This window comes from Muscardinus avellanarius (assembly GCF_963383645.1).
Source record: "Muscardinus avellanarius genome assembly, chromosome: 16".
NCBI classification, from domain to species: domain Eukaryota; kingdom Metazoa; phylum Chordata; class Mammalia; order Rodentia; family Gliridae; genus Muscardinus; species Muscardinus avellanarius.
In genome coordinates this window covers 55656043-55674703 of record NC_137802.1, presented here as the reverse complement: position 1 = coordinate 55674703, position 18661 = coordinate 55656043, and positions in this window count along the sequence as shown.

The following is an 18661-nucleotide window of genomic DNA, read 5'->3' as shown; positions in this document are numbered from 1 at the left end:
TGACAGCCCTGTCTTTGGTGGGGGCTGGGCTGGCTCAGCCTTCAGGGCCTGGATTGCTCCAGACTGGCTGCACGGTGGTGGGGGCGAAGATGACAGCAACATGGACTAACTGCCCTGTGGCCAGCCGTGGGCCCCCAGGGTCCTGTGTGGGGCTCACTGGGTAGTTCCTCTCTGTGTCCCAACACCCTCCTCCTCCCAGTGCCTGGCATGTGGCAGGCACTTCATACAGGTCCGTTGAATGAATAATGTGGTAAGAGAGGGAAGAAGAAAATAAGAGAGACAGATAGGGAAACAGATTGATTTTTAAAAGGGAAATGGGCTGGAGCCGGGCGTGGTGGCGCAGGCTTGTAATCCCAGCATTTGGGAGGCTGAGACAGGAGGATCGTGGTTCGAGGACAGCTTCAGCTGCTTAGTGAGGCTCTTTGCAACTCAGTGAGACCCTGTTTTAAAATAAAGAGAATAGCCGGGTGTGGTGGCGCACGTTTGTAATCCCTGCACTTGGGAGGCGGAGACAGAAGGATCACGCAGGTTCGAAGCCAGACTCACTGGCTTAAGAGACCCTGTTTCCAAATGAAAAAAAGTATAAAGTAGGTCTGGGAGTGTAGCCCAGAGGTAGAAGGGTTTCCAGGAACCCCAGTACCACCAAAATAAATTAATAAATAATAAAATAAAGAGAACAAAAAATAGGGCTGGGGGTGTAGCTCGTAGGTAGAATGCTTCTGGGTTCCATCCTCAGTACCAATAAATAAATAAATACATAAAAAGACAAATAAATAAACAAACAAATAAATAAAGGAAATGGGCTGGGATGTGGCTTGATGGTGGTTTGATCCCCAGCACTGCTGAAAATAAACAAATAGTAAAAATAAAACATAATTAAAAGGAGAGGAAGAGATGAGATGCTGGGGCATGTAGGGTACCAAACACACAGAGATGACCCCAAGACCCAGACCCTGCACACAGTTGTCCACATAGATGACAGTAGCCCAGGAAACACCTGTAGTGTGCTCGCTAAATGCTAGGCCCTGTTGCAAGCTCCGTAGAAGCGTTCCCACGATGAGCCCTCACTGCCCTATGGTGCGGTCAGCAGCCTGAGGCACGGGGGACGGAGTCGTTTGCCCAAGCCACAAGACTAATGCGTGTGGGAGCTGACTGCGAACCCGGGCAGTCTAGCCTCAGAACTTGTGTTTCTAACCTTGCTGTGTGACGGGCACTGCCATCATGGTAGGAAGCAGTCTCCCTGGGTAGAGGAGAAAGTGCCTCGGTGCGCAGGATCCCTGACCACCAGGCTCCCTCGTGACCTGCTCAGGGCAGGTTCTGGCTGTCGGGCCTCAGCATCAGCATCAGCTTCCTAGAGACTGCATCCCACACTTACTGGTCTTCTAATTTGCAGGCTGGAAACTTGCTGACAGAGACGGCAGTGGTCTCCACTACCAGCTGTGGGTCAAAGAGGCACGGCCCTCAAAGCTTCTGGAGCCATCCATTTTTGTTAAAGAAACAGCTGGCCATATCGCTCACTGCCTAGTGAGTTAACAGAGTAAGGTTAGGTTCCTGCAGACGCTTTTGAGGACCCCCAAGAAACCCCCTTCCCGGAATCCATCATCTCTTCCCTCACACAGACGGCTCACTAGCCTCTCTCTATCTCTTTCCTGGTCCTCAGGTGGTCCTCAAGTGCAGGTGAGGATCACCTGTGCCGGCCCTGCATGTACAGGCCTCCTCCCAGGAAACCTTCACCTCTCAGGAAACCCCAGGAGGCAGGTGTCATTCTCCCTAGGCAGGGAGGAGGGCTTCAGGCATTCCTTAAGAAGCCCCTGCTCACACAGATGCTGGCTGGCAGGGATCGGATTCCAAAGCCTACATTTTTTTCCTGGGCTGTAAGGTGGTAAAGGTCATCAAGGTCAGGGGCCTTGGGGACTTCCCTCGCTTAGCATTGGCTTAGACTTTTCTCAGGTCGCCTATCTTTATTATAGTTGAGAAACCAAGTCAGAGCTAGGGTGTTTCCAAGAGCAGACCCAATGGCCTCCTCCCAGGTGGACAGGAGCCAGGAGACTCATCCACATGCTAAGATGCTTTCCAGGGACGAAGAGGGCTGCAAACACGAGGCCTGCAGCAGCAGTTCCCACAGGCCGAATCGGGCAGCTAACTCTGGGACCCAACCCGTTCATACATGGGTATGGCCAGGCCAGAAAGGCCTGGGCAAGGGAGGACCCTCTGTTCCATCTACTGAAGGCAGAAAAGGAGAAATAGAGGGTCGCTGGTACCAAAAGTGACAGTTGGGGACATTTTTTTGGGGGGGGTTCACACACCCAGGATGTACATGGGTAGAGGAAATCCAGGCTGGACCTACCTGTATTACCAAAACCCTTGGATCTGGTTGCAGCTGTCCCCATTTACCACTGGCAGTGTTCTCTGCGCCACAGCGCCATCTGCAGGCCAGACCCACATCCATCAGGGGCTCCTGGGGCGGGTCCTAAGGGTGATTAATCCTCAGCTCTAAGTGTTAACTGTGGTCAACACCCAGCACTCCTGCAGCCCTTCCCAGCTGAAATGCGGTCATCTAGGCACCACCTGTTTCCAACAGCCTCCCGCAATGATTCAGGCAGCATCACCATGACCATTTTATAGATGGAGAAACAGGACTTCAGTCAGCTAGAATCACCCAGCTAGCTGGGGGCAGAGCCAAGCAGGCCTCTAGCCCAGCTCCTTTGCCAAAAATCTCTGCACTCTCCAGGTTCTTTCCTGGGGCAGAGAAGGGGCGAGGAGGAGGCGGAAGATGAAACACAAATCTGCGGGTCGGAGGGGTCCGAGAAGCAGAATTTGTGGCTTGGCTCTATCCCACTGCCTCCTCCTGCCAAACCCCACCGACTCCAGCCAAGAAATGCAAACATCCCCAGACAGAAGCGCCTCCCGGCCTGTCAGCCCATTAAAACACAGAAAATTGAGCTACTTAGAGAGGATTGTCGAGGAGGGCGGGTGGATTTTTTAAACGTCTCTATCTCTGGCAAGATAATTGAGAACATTATTTTTTATTCCCTTCCTTCCGTGCCTGTCTCTGTAGCAAGCCCTTGTCAGCCAGAACTCGAAGGCCAAGCCCGTCTCCCCTGACGGCAAGGAGATACTCGAGTGGTCTAAATTTGCCAATTTTTCTGAAATTTGAAACCTGTAATTTCCCGAGCTGTGTTCTGTTCCTTGGCCGTCCAAATTCCGGAGCTCAAATTTGTCATTGGTACAAACTGCAGCGACCCAACCAGGTTGACAGTGGTGGTTAACGTTCAATTAACCACACGCGAGGTATCCGCTTGGCGGGGCCCGCAGAAAATGGATTCCGGGAACAACTTCTACCCAAATTACATGTCCCAGGGGTCTGTTCCAAGAATAGAAGCTAACTGCTAGAATACCTGATCCAATTGCAATATTATTCTGATTGAAGCCTAATTGGAAGGCTTTATGCCCTCACCATAATTCCTCTTGGGTTCAGAAAGCCCGCAGAGGTGGGTCCTACTGTCCTAGACAACTCGGTTATTTGATTACCTGTGCTGAAGCTTTTTCTTGCTTTCCTTTCCATATTCATGTTCCCTAATTAGCCAACAGTATTTAGTAATTGCCTGCTGCACGCACACACATCTCTAAGATGTTTTGTATGCATAGCCCTAAGATACTTGCTTTGGGTTGAAAAAAAAAATACAGGCTCCTCTGAGGTGTGTGTGGGGGTGACCTCTCTAGGAGTCTTCAGTGAATGAACAAATATTGGACAGACTTTGTGCACAAAACACATGCCTGGAAATGTACACATCTGAGAACAGATGCCTCGTGGAGAGCTTCTAGGGTCGGTTGAAAAAGAAAAAGAAACACCAATTATATTGTTCTGGGACTTCTCTCTACATCACTCAGCCAGGAGGGGTGTAGGGAGAGCACTTCAATTTTGAAGGAACGCAGGGAATTTTACCCTGAAATGCGACACTCGCTATGCTGATTATTTTAAATTAAAGGCCCTTGGAGACCGGCAGCACTGAAAAGCCTTTACGCTGAGACTCCTTTATCTGCCTAAAAACCTGCCAGAGAGAGAAGATCGCTCTGGGTCCTCTCTCTCTCTCGGTGATTTCCTTACCAAAATCCATGTCACAGGACGGGACGCTGAGGGATGTCACTGCACCTGGATGGACTTTATCATAGGCTATTGTTCATCTCCGGATCCATTCATTCTTCCAAAGAGAATCATTTACGAACTACTGTCCATCCTCTTGGCCCCTTCGTTCCTCCTACAAATCATTTATTACCCCTCAGAATTACCCGAGTTCCCTCACCTCCCTCTGCCCTATGAAGAAGGTACACAAACACCTAAATGCCACTAGACAACTTGGTCCTAGACAACTTATTTGATGATCTATGATGCTACAGCTTTTTCTTACTGACTCACCACCTTTCTATATTCATGCTTCCTAATCAGTCAACAGTGTTTGGTAATTGCCTACTACAGGCACACACATCCCTAAGATGTCACTGGGTCACGGTGCCATCACTCCGCTCTGATTTCCCCTGTGCACATTAAGTAAATTTGTATACCTTCCCCCTGACTAATCCATTGTCATTTCCTTTCAGCGACCCTTCAGAACCTTCAGAGGGAGCAGGTTCCCTTTGCCCTTACAATTTCATCAATTAACTCAGCAAATATTTGTCAAATGCCTCCCCTGTGTTTGGCCCTAGGAGAGGAATTTGCAAAATCACAGTCTCTTCTATCAGAGAATTGACAGCATGGTAGGGAGGCTATATTCATTTTTTTAAAAACGCAAATCACAGAATGAAACAGAAGCAAGATCCAGGAGTGATGAGGAAATTTGGCTCTTGGGAAACTGTCAGAAAGGCTCATTTTGCTAAAAATGGAGCATCTTGTGAAGTCTTACCTACCCGTTGGCAGTCCTCAGCGGTGGAGGGTCAGAGGGCCGCTCCTCTGGACCCAGTTCTGACCCTTCCTGGTGAGAATAGGAGTGGGGGGGCGTGGCTTCTTCTGTCCACTTTCCTGCCTGCCTGGTCTTTCCAGAGTTGAGCTTTTCAACTCCTTGCCCCTGCACCTAGTGCTTGCCCATGTTGCCACCCTGTACCACCTTCCATGGCTACAGCTTCCTCTCCTCCTCTCCGCATGGAGCCATCAGTCACCAGTAATGAAGACCCTGTGTCCTGTAGCCAGCCCCAGGGAGCCCGCTCCTGCGCTCTTTGGAAGGCTGGACTCTCCGTCACCTGGTTTGTCCTGACCTCAGAGGTTGGAACCATCACCAAGGAGAAAGTAAAGAGGACCAGCTATTTCATTTATTGGTGCTGGGAATGGAACCCAGGGGCTCTCCATTCCTGTTTTCTTGTTTTTTCGTTTGTTTGTTTTTGGCAGTACTGGAGTTCCTGGAAACCCTTCTACCTCCAGCTACATTCCCAGACCTATTTTTATACTTTTTTAAAAATTTGGTAACAGGGTCTCTTAAGCCAGCGCGGCTGGCTTCAAACCTGCGCGATCCTCCTCCCAAGCGTGGAGATTATAAGTGTGTGCCACCACACACTTGGGAAGTCTCCACCTCCCAAGCGTGGAGATTATAAGTGTGTGCCAACACACCCGGCTTATTTTTCATTTTGAAACACGGTCTCACTAAGTTGCTGAGGGCCTTGCTAAGCTGTAGAGGTTGACCTTGAACCGGCAATCTAATCATTCTGTCTCAGCCTCCAAAGTACTGGAATTACAAGCGTGTACCACCACGCCTGGCTTGCAGCTTTTGTTTTTATTTTATTTTTATTTATTTATTTTTTTGGTGGTACTGGAGATGGAACCCAGAGGCTTTCTACCTCCAGGCTATACTCCCAGCCCTTTTCTTTTTTTCTTCTTATTTGAAAACAGGGTCTTGCTAAGTTGCTGAGAGCCTCACTAAGTTGCTTGAGGTTGAATTCAAACCTGCAATTCTCCTGTCTCAGCCTCCCAAGTACTGGGATTACAGAAGTACGACACCGTGCCTGGCTGGAGCAGCTTTTAAAAAATCTAAGTAGCCAGGAGTGGTGGTTAACACTTGTAAGCCTAGTATTTGGGGGGCTAAGACAGGAGGATCACAGGTTTAAGTCCAGCCTCAACAACTTAGCGAAACCCTCAGCAATTTGTTTAAGACCCTCTTTTCTTTCTTTTTTTCTTCCTTCCTTTCTCCTTCCTTCCTTCCTTCCTTCCTTTCTTGCTTTCTTGCTTTCTTGTAATCCTGGGGATTAAACCCAGAGGGCATTCTACCTTTGAGCTACATCTCCAGCACAATTTTTTTTTTCTTATTTGGAAACAGAGTCTCACTAGGTTGATGAGAGGCCATCCTTGAAACCTGCAACCCTCCTGTCTCAGCCTCCCAAGTACTGGGATTACAGGCATGTGCTGCCATACCTGGCTCTAGAGGCCCTCTTTCAAAATGAAAAATAAGATAGGGCTGTAGCTCAGTGGTAGAATGCTCCTGGGTCGAATCCCTGGCATCACAAAAAAAAAAGAAAGAAAGAAAGAAAGAGAGAAAGACAGACAGAAAGAAAGAAAGAGAGGAAGGAAGGAAGGAAGGAAGGAAAGGAAGAAAAAAGGAATACAAGAGACTGCTACAGTGCGAGCTCAGCTAAGCTCAGATTTTAAGAGGGCATGAATGAGAAAAACTAAAGGACAAATTATAAGGACAGTTTCAGAAGTGTTTACTAATGAGATGATATATGTGTAAGGAATTTAGTGCAGTGCCTAAAACGAGGCAACCCATAATAAATGTTAGGTGGTATTCACACTATTATTGTTGAAACCCGGCATGATGGAGGCTTATAATAAAATGCAAATGTAACAAAAGCAGCCTTTAAAAGCTGGTTTTTTTTTCAGAGCAAGAATAACAGGGAAGCAATCGGCCTTTTGTTCAAGATAGATGACACGACGAAAATAAAAGAATGAAAAAACCCTTAAGTCTCTTTTCTACTAATACTCTTCCATTCTCTTTATTAAAGAGAATAATCAGCAACCTGGAAAGGGTAACAAACATGATTATGGGAAAACTGGGATCTAAGATGCTGATGGGCCCTCAGGAAGGCCTTCTGCAGGGCGTGGCGTGGCACGCCTGGAATCCCAGTGCTTGTGAGGCTGAGACAGGACGATGGCAGGTTTGAGGGCAGCCTCAGCAATTTAGCTAGACTGTTTCAAATTAAAAAGAGCTGGGGTGTAGCTCAGAGGTAGAATGCCCCTGGGTTCCATCCCCAATACCACCTAAAAGAAAAAGGAGAGGGGGGACCTGCTTTGTCAGAGTATAACTCTTTTGATTCCAACCATGTATAACCAAAAAGCCGGGCGTGGTCGCACACACTTGTCATCCCAGCATTCGGGAGGCTGAGAAAGGAGGATCACGGTTCAGTTCATGGCCAGCCTCAGCTACTTAGTGAGGCCCTTTGCAACTCAGTGAGACCTTGTTTCAAAACAAAGAATAAATAGGGTTGGGGGTGTAGCTCAGAGGTAGAATGTTCCTGGGTTCCATCCCCAGTACTGAAAATATATATAGATATTCTTGAAACACACACACGCGTGCGCGTGCGCACACACACACACACACACACACACACACACACACACACATTCTCCAAAAACTTTACAGTGTTATTGCAGAATGCTTACTGGTAAATACTGAGAAATCAAGAAGCTGAGAGGAGTGGGGGAAAATTGGAGCAGGCAGGCAAATATTGTCCAGTTCTGAGAAAGATGGGGATGGGAGGGATTCTAAAAATTACGGGTTGGTACATCTGATACTGCTTTGTAGCCAGGTTTTATACAAGAGGCCAGGTGTTACCACTGGCCAGGGTGGCTCACTAAGAGAAATTGGCCAAAGGAACCTCATTTCCATCACTGATAGAGAGATACAGGAGCTGTTGCTGTGCACATTGTATCTTTAATTTTAGCAAAGCACCTGACAGACTGTTTTAGGATTCCTGGTGGGTGGGCGAGATGAAGAAATAAGGGTCAGGTTTAAAGCATGGTTGGCCGGACTGTGGCTGGCCGCGCATCTACACACAAACAACTGGAACGGTGTTCCCCATAGAGCGCATCACAGGGGCTCGGCAGATATTTGTTTCACCGAGGAGTCAAGCCGGAGGGAGGTTTCTGACGGCATGCTCCAGTCTCATTCAATATTCCTCACCGGCTCGGATGATAAATTATGGGTCACAGTGTCAAATTTGCAGAAAACAAAACTTGGAGGAGAACCGATCTATTCAAAAAGAAAACCCAAAATTCCAAATGAAGCCAGAAGGGTAGGACAAGGGGCCAAAGCCAAAATGGAATGAAAACAAACACATGCATGTCGCCACGAGGCTCCTGAAAGTGGCTGCGCATGCAGGGAGGAGGGAGGCCAGGCCTCACTGCACGTCACAAAGGAGACCAGTGCAGGCTGGAAATGACCACAAGTGAGCTACCCGGGAGGCTGAGGCAGGAAGGCCACAAGCCAGAGGTCAGCCTGGGCAATGCAGCCAGACCCTGATGCAAAATAAAGATTAAAAAGGGCTGGGGAAGCCGAGCATGGTGGTGCACGCTTGTAATCCCAGCATTTGGGAGGCTGAGACAGGAGGATCACGGTTCACGGACAGTCTCAGCTACTTAGTGAAGCCCTTTGCAACTCAGTGAGGCCCTGTTCCAAGTTAAAGAATAAAAAATAGGGCTGGGGTGTCGCTCAGAAGTAGAATGCCCCTGGGTTCCATCCCTGGTTCCGCAAAAAAAGGGGGACTGGGGAGCCAGGTGTGGAGGCACAGAACTGTTACCCCAATACTCGGGAAGTTGAGACAGGAAGGTCACAGGTTAAAGGCCAGCCTCAGCAATGTAGTGAGACTTGCAGCAACCCAGTGAGACCCTCCTTCAACAAAAAATAAAAAGGGCTGGGTTCAATTCCTAGTAACACACACACACACACACACACACACACACACACACACACACATACAGGGGATATAGCTCAGTGATAGAGCATCCCTGGTTACAGAGAGGGGGAGAGAGAGAGGGCGGAGAGAGAGAGGAGGGACTAAATGGGTAAGCAAATAACTTCCTGGGCATCCCCGTCAGGCACAGCGGCAGGAGCGTGTGCCCCAGTGGCCTCAGCACCTCCACCAGGAATCCAAGTCCAAGGTCCAAGGGAGAAAGGCCCCGTGGGCTGAGACACCAGAGCCCTTCTCCCGTGGCTCTCGCAGAGCTGCTGGGCTGCTGGGCAGGTGGACAGCCTGCCGCAGAGCCTGCGAGCCCTGCCTTGCCTTCACCAAGCCAGGCTGAGCCCAGCTCAAGCGCTAGGCAGGAAGCGAGGGTCCGCACGTCATCAAGTAAACCGGACAAACTCATCAGGGCTCAAAAGGGTGATTTTCTTTTTCTTCCTTCCTTCCTTCCTTCCTTCCTTCCTTCCTTCCTTCCTTTCTTTCTTCCTTGTCTTTTCTTTCTTTCTGTCATGCTGAGGATTGAACCCCGGGCATTCTACCTCTGAGCTACACCTCCAGACCCTTTTTATTTTTTAATTTCGAAATAGGTCTCATTAAATTTCTGAGGCTGGCCAAGTGTGGTGGCGCACGCTTGTAATTCCAGCATCTGGGAGGCTGAGACAGGAGGATCACAGTCTAAGAACAGCCTCAGCTACGTAGGCCCTTTGCAACTCAGTGAGACCCTGTTTCAAAATAAAGAATAAAAAATAGAGCTGGGGGTGTAGCTTGGAGGTAAAATGCCCCTGGGTTCTATCCCTAGTACCACAAAAAAAAAAAAAAAATCTGAGGCTGGCCTCAAACCTGCTTTCCTCCTATCTATCTATCTATCTATCTATCTCAGCCTCCCAAAGATTGAGATGACAGGTGTGCACCACCACTTTTGGCAGGAATAGGTAATTCCAATCATGGTCACACCCACACCCCTGAGCTGTGGTGGAGCAAGGATTTGAACCCAGAGTCTCGACTCTAGGATCTGAATTTAACCACAAGCACTGGGCTGCAGCCTGTAGACTATGGGGCCCGCTCGCCACTGGCCCCTGCATTTTAAAAATGCTGACAGATCAAACAAGTGGAGAAAGGCAATCTCAAAATCTTGTCTTATGAAAAACACTGGCGATCTGTTTGTCTTGAATCAAAGTGATTCGGGAGAAGGCAGTGCCTGCCCTCACCCTCTCAAAGCCATGTTATAGGGCAGAGCAAAGAGGCTGATGTTATACCGGGGACGGGAGCAAGTGGCCAATTTCAACACCCTAAGCACGAGCGTCATCCCAACGGCGGCTGTTTGCTTTGTGCGACCCTGAGTATCCATCCTGAGTATCCAGGCAGAGGCCGGGCAGGCATTCCAGCCCGAGGCGCTCTCTCCCTCTCTTCTCAAAGCGCCTGCGGCACCACTGAGATCGACTCAGCCTGGTCACGGGTGCTTTCATGATTATAAATTTTGCACAGCGTTATTGAGGTATAACTTCTGCGCCAGACCATTGGGCCGTTAGATGTGAACCATTGGATGCTTCTCGGAGAATTTATAGTTGTGCAACCATTAACACAATCCATGTGCTGGAACACTGGCAGTTACGGCTTTTGCTTCTACTTCCTCTCCTCCCTCTCCTCTCCTACTCTCCCCTTCGGAGGTGGACCTGGTGTTCCAGGCCTGCTTTTTTTTTTTTTTTTTTTTTTTTAATTTGTGGTACTAGGGATGGGGCCCAAGGGCTACACCCCCAGTCCTAATTTTTATTTATTTATTTTTTTGTGGTACTAGAGGTGGAACCCAGAGGCTTTCTACCTCCGAGTTATACTCCCAGACCTATTTTATATTTTATTTGGAAACAGGGTCTAAGTTGCTGAGAGCCTCACTGAGTAGCTGAGGCTGGCTTCGAACCTATGCAATACTCCTGTCTCAGCCTCCCAAGCGCGGGGATTACAAGTGTGTGCCACCACGCCCGGCTCTAATTTTTATTCTTTATTTTGTTTTTTGTTTTTTTTTGTTTTTTTTAATTTAATTTAATTTTATTTTATTATTTTTTTTATTGGTGCATTATATTCATACAACTTATTGGGGTAAAAAACTTGTGTGTACAAACATGTACTCATCGCTGATTTAACCCCTACCCAAATACCACCCCATTCCCTCCCCGTCCCTCCCTTCCTTGCTTGGCTTAGTGATTGACTTCGATATGTTTAAGTACATTGTGTGCTTTAGAGATTTTTCTCTTCCCCCTCCTTTCTCTTCCTTTAGGTTATCTTGTTTGCTCCTCTTTTCTCCCTAACTCTCACATATTAGGGAAAGCATCTGATTTCTTATTTTTTGTGACTGACTAATCTCACTTAGCATAATGTCCTCCAGTTCCATCCATTTCCCTGGAAATGACGTAATTGAGTTTTTTTTTTTGATGGCTGAGTAAAATTCCATTGTGTACATATCCCACAGTTTTGTAATCCATTCATCTGTTGATGGACATCTTGGCTGGTTCCATAGTTTGGCTATGGTGAATTGTGCAGCTATGAACATAGATACACATGCATTAGTTTGGTAGTTTGGTTTCTTTTCTTTTGGGTAGATACCCAACAGTGGTATTGCTGGATCAAATGGTAGGTGTGTTCCCATTCTTCTGAGGATTCTCCATACTGTTTTCCAAAGTGGTTGCACTAATTTGCAATCCCACCAACAATGTCTTAGAGTTCCCACTTCTCCACATCCTCGCCAGCATCTGTTGTTGTTTGTGTTTTGAATGATTGCCATTCTAGTTGGAGTTAGGTGAAATCTCAGGGTAGTTTTGATTTGCATCTCTCTGATTGCCAGTGATGTTGAGCATTTTTTCATGCATTTATTGGCCATTTGAATTTCTTCTTTTGTGAAGTGTCTATTTAGTTCATTTGCCCATTTTGTTATTGGATGCTTTGTTTTCTTAGTGTTGAGTTTCTTGAGTTCTCTGTATATTCTAGATATTAGTCCTCTATCGGAGGGGTAGGTGGCAAAAATCTTCTCCCATTCTGTTGGCTCTCGATTGAGGTTCTTGATAGTTTCCTTTGCTGAACAGAAGCTCTTCAGTTTCATGCAATCCCATGTATTGATTTTCCTTTTAATTTGTTGTGCCTTTGGGGTCTTATTGAGGAAATGTTTGTCTGTGCCTATGTGTTGTAGTGTTGGACCTATGCCCTCTTCAAGGAGCTTCAAAGTCTCTGGTTTAATTTCCAAGTCTTTGATCCATCGTGAGTTGACTTTTGTACAGGGTGAAAAAGTGGGATTAACATCCAATTTTCTGCATATGGTTAACCAGTTTTGCCAACACCATTTGTTGAAGAGGCTATCTTTTTTCCAGTGTATGTTTTTGGCCCCTTTGTCAAAAATCAATTAGCTGAAAGTGTGTGGGCTTGTTTCTGGGTCTTCTATTCTGCTCCATTGGTCTATATATCTGTTCTTTTGCCAGTACCATGCTGTTTTTATTACAATGGCTTTGTAGTATAGTTTAAAGTCAGGTATTGTGATTCCTCCTGCGTGGTTTTTGTTACTGAGAACTACCTTGGCTGTTCTGGGCTTTTTGTTATTCCAGATAAATTTAAGGACTGATTTTTCTATGTCTGTGAGGAATGATCTTGGTAGTTTAATGGGTATTGCATTAAATCTGTAGATCACTTTTGGGAGGATGGCCATTTTAATGATATTTATTCTGCCAATCCATGAACATGGAAGATCTTTCCATCTTCTAAGATCTTCTTCGATTTCTTTTTTCAGTGTTTTATAATTTTCTTTGTAGAGATCTTTTACCTCCTTGGTCAAATTTATTCCTAGGTATTTTATTTTTTTGTGGGAGATCCTGAGTGGAAGTGTTTTCTGAATTTCTTTTTCAGTGGATTTATGGTTGGTGTACAGGAAAGCCTCTGATTTTTTAAGATTGATTTTGTATCCAGATACTTTGCTGAATTTGTTGATCAGTTCTATAAGCCTTTTGGTTGAGTTTGTTGGGTTTTCTAAATATAGTATCATGTCATCAGCAAATAGTGAAAGCTTAAGTTCTTCTTTTCCTATTTGTACTCCTTTGATTTCCTTTTCTTGCCTTATTGCGCTGGCTAGAGTCTCTAGTACTATATTGAAGAGAAGTGGTGATAGTGGACATCCTTGTCTCGTTCCAGTTTTTAGGGGGAATTCTTGAAGTTTTTCCCCATTTAATATGATGCTGGCAGTGGGCTTGTTGTAGATTGCCTTAATAATGTTGAGATATGTTCCTTCTATTCCAATTCTCTGCAGTGTTTTTATCATAAATGGATGTTGAATTTTATCAAATGCTTTTTCAGCATCTATTGAGATGATCATGTGGTTTTTGTCTTTAATTCTGTTTATATGATGAATTACATGGATTGATTTTCGTATATTGAACCAGCCTTGCATCCCTGGGATGAACCCTACCTGGTCGTGATGAATGATTTTCTTGATGTGGTTTTGAATACGTGTTGCTAGTATTTTGTTTAATAGTTTTGCATCCAAGTTCATCAGAGATATAGGCCTGTAGTTTTCCTTCCTTGAACTGTCTTTATTCGGTTTTGGTATTAGTGTGATGTTGGCTTCATAGAATGTATTTGGGAGAGTCCCAGTTTTTTCTATTTCCCGAAATAGTTTGAGTAGTATTGGGATTAGCTCTTCTGTAAAGGTTTTATAGAATTCACTTGAAAAACCATCTGGTCCTGGGCTTTTCTTTGATGGTAAGCTCTTTATTGCTGTTTCAATCTCTTTGATTGTTATTGGTTGGTTTAAGTGTTCTATATCTTCTTGACTCAGTTTAGGAAGGTTGTATTTATCTAGGAAGTTGTCGATTTCCTCCAGATTTTCCATTTTGTTGGAGTATAGTTTTTCAAAGTAGTTTCTGATAATCCTCTGGATTTCTACACTGTCAGTAGTAATGTCTCCTTTTTCATCCCTTATCCTCATAATTTGGGTTGATTCTCTCTTTTTTTTAGTTAGGTTGGCCAGTGGTTTATCAATCTTGTTAATCTTTTCAAGAAACCAGCTTTTGGTTTTGTTGATTTTCTGTATTGTTTTTTTATTCTCTATTTCATTAATTTCTGCTCTAATTTTAATAATTTCCCGTCTTCTGCTGGCTTTGGGGTTCAATTGTTCCTGCTTTTCAAGGGCTTTGAGGTGTGTCGTAAGGCTATTTATTTGAAGATTTTCTGTTTTTCTTATGTGAGCACTCAGTGCTATAAATTTTCCTCTTAATACTGTCTTCAAAGTGTCCCAGAGGTTTTGATATGTTGTTTCTTTATTTTCATTTGTTTCTAGAAATTTCTTGATTTCACCTCTTACATCTTCTATGACCCATTCTTCATTCAGAAGTGTGGTGTTCTATTCTTTATTTTGAAACAGGGTCTCACTGAGTTGCAAAGGGCCTCACTAAGTAGCGGAGGCTGTCCACAAACCATGATCCTTCTGTCTTAGCCTCCTGAATACTGGGATTACAAGTGTGCCTGGCTTAAAATCACTCCGCTCCTAAAAATAATTTTTCTTTTTCTTTTAATTTTTTTTTTTTTTGCAGTACCGGGGATGGAACCCAGGGGCATTCTACCTCTGGGCTACACTCCCAGTTCTATTTTTTATTCTTTATTTTTGAAACAGGGTCTCGTTGAATTGCAAAGGGCCTCACTAAGTAGCTGAGGCTGTCCATGAACCGCGATCCTCCTTTCTCAGCCTCCCAAATGCTGAGATTATAAGCTTGCGCCATCATGCCTGGTGCCAGGCCCATGTTTGAATGGTGCCCATGTGGCCTGCGGAAAGTGACTTATCCTCTTGCACCTGTTTTCCCCTTGGCAATGCAGGTACAATATACATGTCCTGCTGGGGAGAGAATGGACAGAGAGCATGTTGCATGCTATGTACTATGTTCAAAGAACAGCAGCATGGTTGCTGCTGCTACTGCCACCACCTTTATCATCTTCGTTACTGTCATTCAAATGTCCTCTGTTAGCCGGGTGTGGTGGCACACGCTTGTAATCCCAGCATCTGGGAGGCTAAAACGGGAGGATTGTGGTTCAAGGACAGCTTCAGCTACTTAGGCCCTTTTCAATGAGACCCTGTTTCAAAAACAAAGAATAAAAAATAGGGCTGGGATGCCGGGCATGGTGGCGCATGCTTGTAATCCCCGCGCTTGGGAGGCGGAGACAGGAGGATCGCGCAGGTTCGAAGCCAGCCGCGGGCGCTGGCTTAGGAGACCCTGTTTCCAAAATGAAAATGTAAAAATAGGTCTGGGAGTGTAGCCCGTAGGTAGAAGGGCTTCCAGGAACCCCAGTACCACCAAAAAAAAAAAAAAAAAAATAGGGCCGGGGGTGTAGCTTGGAGGTAGAATGCCCCTGAGCTCCATCCCCAGTACTGTAAAAAAGAAAAAAAAATGTCCTCTGTTCTAGATGCCTGTTTGGGTTTCCTCTTCCAGGCATATTCCTGGTTGTATCCCTGTTTTCTGGGTCATTCCCGGTGTCCAGCCTGTACCTCCAGCAAGGAGATGGAGCCCCCCCCCCCCCCACACACACACACAAACACACTTGGGAAAGCCTACCCCAGCCAGGGCTGCAGGTGGGGAGGCCTGGTGGAGCAGCAGCACCACCTAGTGGCCAAGAGCAGCAGCGAGCTCCACACCAGCCAAACAAGAGTAGTTGGTCTACTAACAGTAGGATAGCCCGGGTGGGCAGGCTTGTAATCCCAGTACTTGAGAGGCTGAGGCAGGAGGATGACAGGTTCACAGCCAGCCTCAGCTACTTAGTGAGGCCCTTTGCAACTCAGTGAGACCCTGTTTCAAAATAAAGAATAAAAAATAGGGCTGGGGGTGTAGCTCGGAGGTAGAATGCCCCTGGGTTCCACCCCCAGTACTGCAAAAAAAAAAAAAAAAAAAAAAAAAAGTTAGACACTTTTGTAAGTCACCTAGTTCAACCGTCCACCAATGCGTGTGTGACCACAGCGTCGCCCTAGAGAGGACTTCCCAAGACACACATCTGAGTTAAAGAAAAGGCTGGGAGGAATGTAAACAAGAAGTTATCAGCACGGTGCTCCTCAGGGACCACGGGGTGGTACGTGAACAATTTAAGAAGCATCCCCAGCCGGGCGTGGTGGCGCACGCTTGTCATCCCCGCGCTTGGGAGGCGGAGACAGGAGGATCGCGCAGGTTCGAAGCCAGCCGCGCACGCTGGCTTAGGAGACCCTGTTTCCAAATAAAAATTTTAAGATAGGTCTGGGAGTGTAGCCCGGAGATAGAAGGGCTTCCAGGAACCCCAGTACCACCAAATAAATAAATAAATAAATAAATAAATAAATAAATAAATAAATAAATATAAAAATAAAAAATAAAAACTACTGAACTGGCCGGCCATGGTGGCACACGCTGGTAATCCCGGCATTCAGGAGGCTGAGACAGGAGGATCGCAGTTCACGGATAGCTTCAGTTACTTAGGCCCTTTGCAACTCAGTGAGACTGTTTCAAAATAAAGAATAAAAAATAGGGCTGGGGGTGTTGCTCAGAGGTAGAATGCCCCTGGGTTCCATTTTTGGAAACAGGGTCTCATAAGTTGCTCAGAGCCTAAGTAGTTGAGGCTGGCTTCGAATCTGTGCAATCCTCCTGTCTCGGCCTCTCAAGCGCTGGGATTACAAGTGTGTGCCACCATTTTCAGCAGCAAGTTACATTTTAATAGCGCTGTTACCAATTTTTTGGGTGCAGTACTGGGGATTGAATCCTGGGCCTTGTGCATACTAGGTAAACACTACCACTGAGATACAACCCCAGCCATTTTTTAAATAGGGTTTCACAAAATTGCCTAGGTTTGCCTTGAACTTACCATCTTCCTCCCTCAGCCTCTGTCACTTGGATTATATAGGTATGTGCCACCATGCCCAACCAAAAATTTTAAATATAAAAAATTCCAAAAGGAAAAGCTGGGTATGGTGGCGCACGCTTGTAATCCCTGCACTTCGGAGGCTGAGACAAGAGGATCGCACAGGTTCAAAGCCAGCCTCAGCTACTTAGTGAGGCTCTCAGTAACTTCATGAGACCTTGTTTCCAAATAAAATATTTAAAAAATAGGTCTGGGAGTATAGCCCAGAAGTAGAAAGCCTCTGGGTTCCACCCCCAGTACCACCAAAAAAAAAAAAAAAAAAAAAATCCAAAAGGAACGAAAAAACTCTACGTATGGCACATCATCAGATCTTCCATGCACTGTTGGACGGCTTCTGCCTGGTGGCTGGGGAAGGACCTCAGATCACTTTAAGGTGTCACATGAGAAATCTACTTCAAAATGTAGGCAGCATGTCTTTGTCCTTCTGAGAACACACGTTCTGGCGTTCAAATTACATGCTCTGCAACATACAGAGCTGATCCAGAGCCCCACTGTCCAGAACATCCAATACTGGGTCTTTACGGAGAGCCGTGGCCCAGGTGAGCCTGGGGGACTTGTTTCCAAGTGAGGAAGTCGAGGGCGACCTAATGGTCCAGCTGAGTCAGCTGGTGAGGGGGTGGAGCTCAGTGGGCCCCGTCCCAGCTCCTGGCTCTTCTATCCCAAGGTAACCACACAGCCCTCTTTACACCTGCTGTCATGGTAACTAGAAACAGCCCCACTGTGCCCTCTCAAGGTGTGAAGTCCATGTGAACTCTGGGGCAGTCTTTCCCTGGGGCTCCCGTCACTCTGCGGCCTCAGGACGGATGCTGTGGTCAGGCCCAGAGCACCTCGGCACTTCTGAAGCACCCGCCAGCTCCCCAGGCCCGTCACCTCCGTGGAGCAGGGAGGTCATAAACACGGAAAGCAGCTGAGGGTTGCCCGTTTAGTGCTGGGCACTAAAGAGAAGGCGATGCAAATGGATACGGAGCTTCTCTGGGTGGTGATGGGATGGAAATTGTCTGCAATTGGTGGTGATGGCTGTGCATTCAGTGAATATACTAAAGCCCACAGAACTGTACAAAAAGGAAAAAAACTAAAGAAACGGTGCTTTCACAAGAGCATCTCAGCGTGCCTAGATAGGACAGAACTTTCAGCAGCATCAGGTGAACAGACAGAGCAGGAAAGAGAGGAATTGAGCCTCCTGCCCCTCTGTGAACGGTGCAGGTCCGCCCACAGTCAGCGCTGCTGTTTACACCAAGATATTCTTAGGGAAACAGAGCAAGGCACTCAAAGGATGCAAAATTTAATCCACACAACCCTATGAGGTAGATATTAGCATCCCCATGAACAGTTAAGCAAACCGAGGCCCACAGCAGTTGGTCGGTAACTCAGCGGGGTGAGCATGGCCTTTAGAGACCCAGGTCTTTGCTCAAAACCACAGTGAAATGCCCCACTTACCTTTACCCTGACTCCCCAGCTCCCACAGGAGTGAAAGTGCCCGGGAAGTGAGGCCAGGGCATCTGCCGCATGCGAACCTGCCCCGGGTTCTCAAGAGAAAGTCTAAGTAGCCAAGACACCCACAAGTACACGCGCGGCCACCTCTCCCTTCTTTCAAAGCAAGTTCTTTATTGTTCAACCACTCAACACGTGTTCACTGAGGCCTAGCACCACCATACCAGGCACACTGCACTGAGCATAAATACAAGAGAGTAAGACAGTCACTGCCGGTTGGAGGCGTACAATCTAAGTATTTCTCAGGAATTACCCCAGAGTTAAAAATCAGGTCTGGACTTTGTTGCCAGTATTGCGATGCGTATTCTTTAAAGTTAGTGTTTTA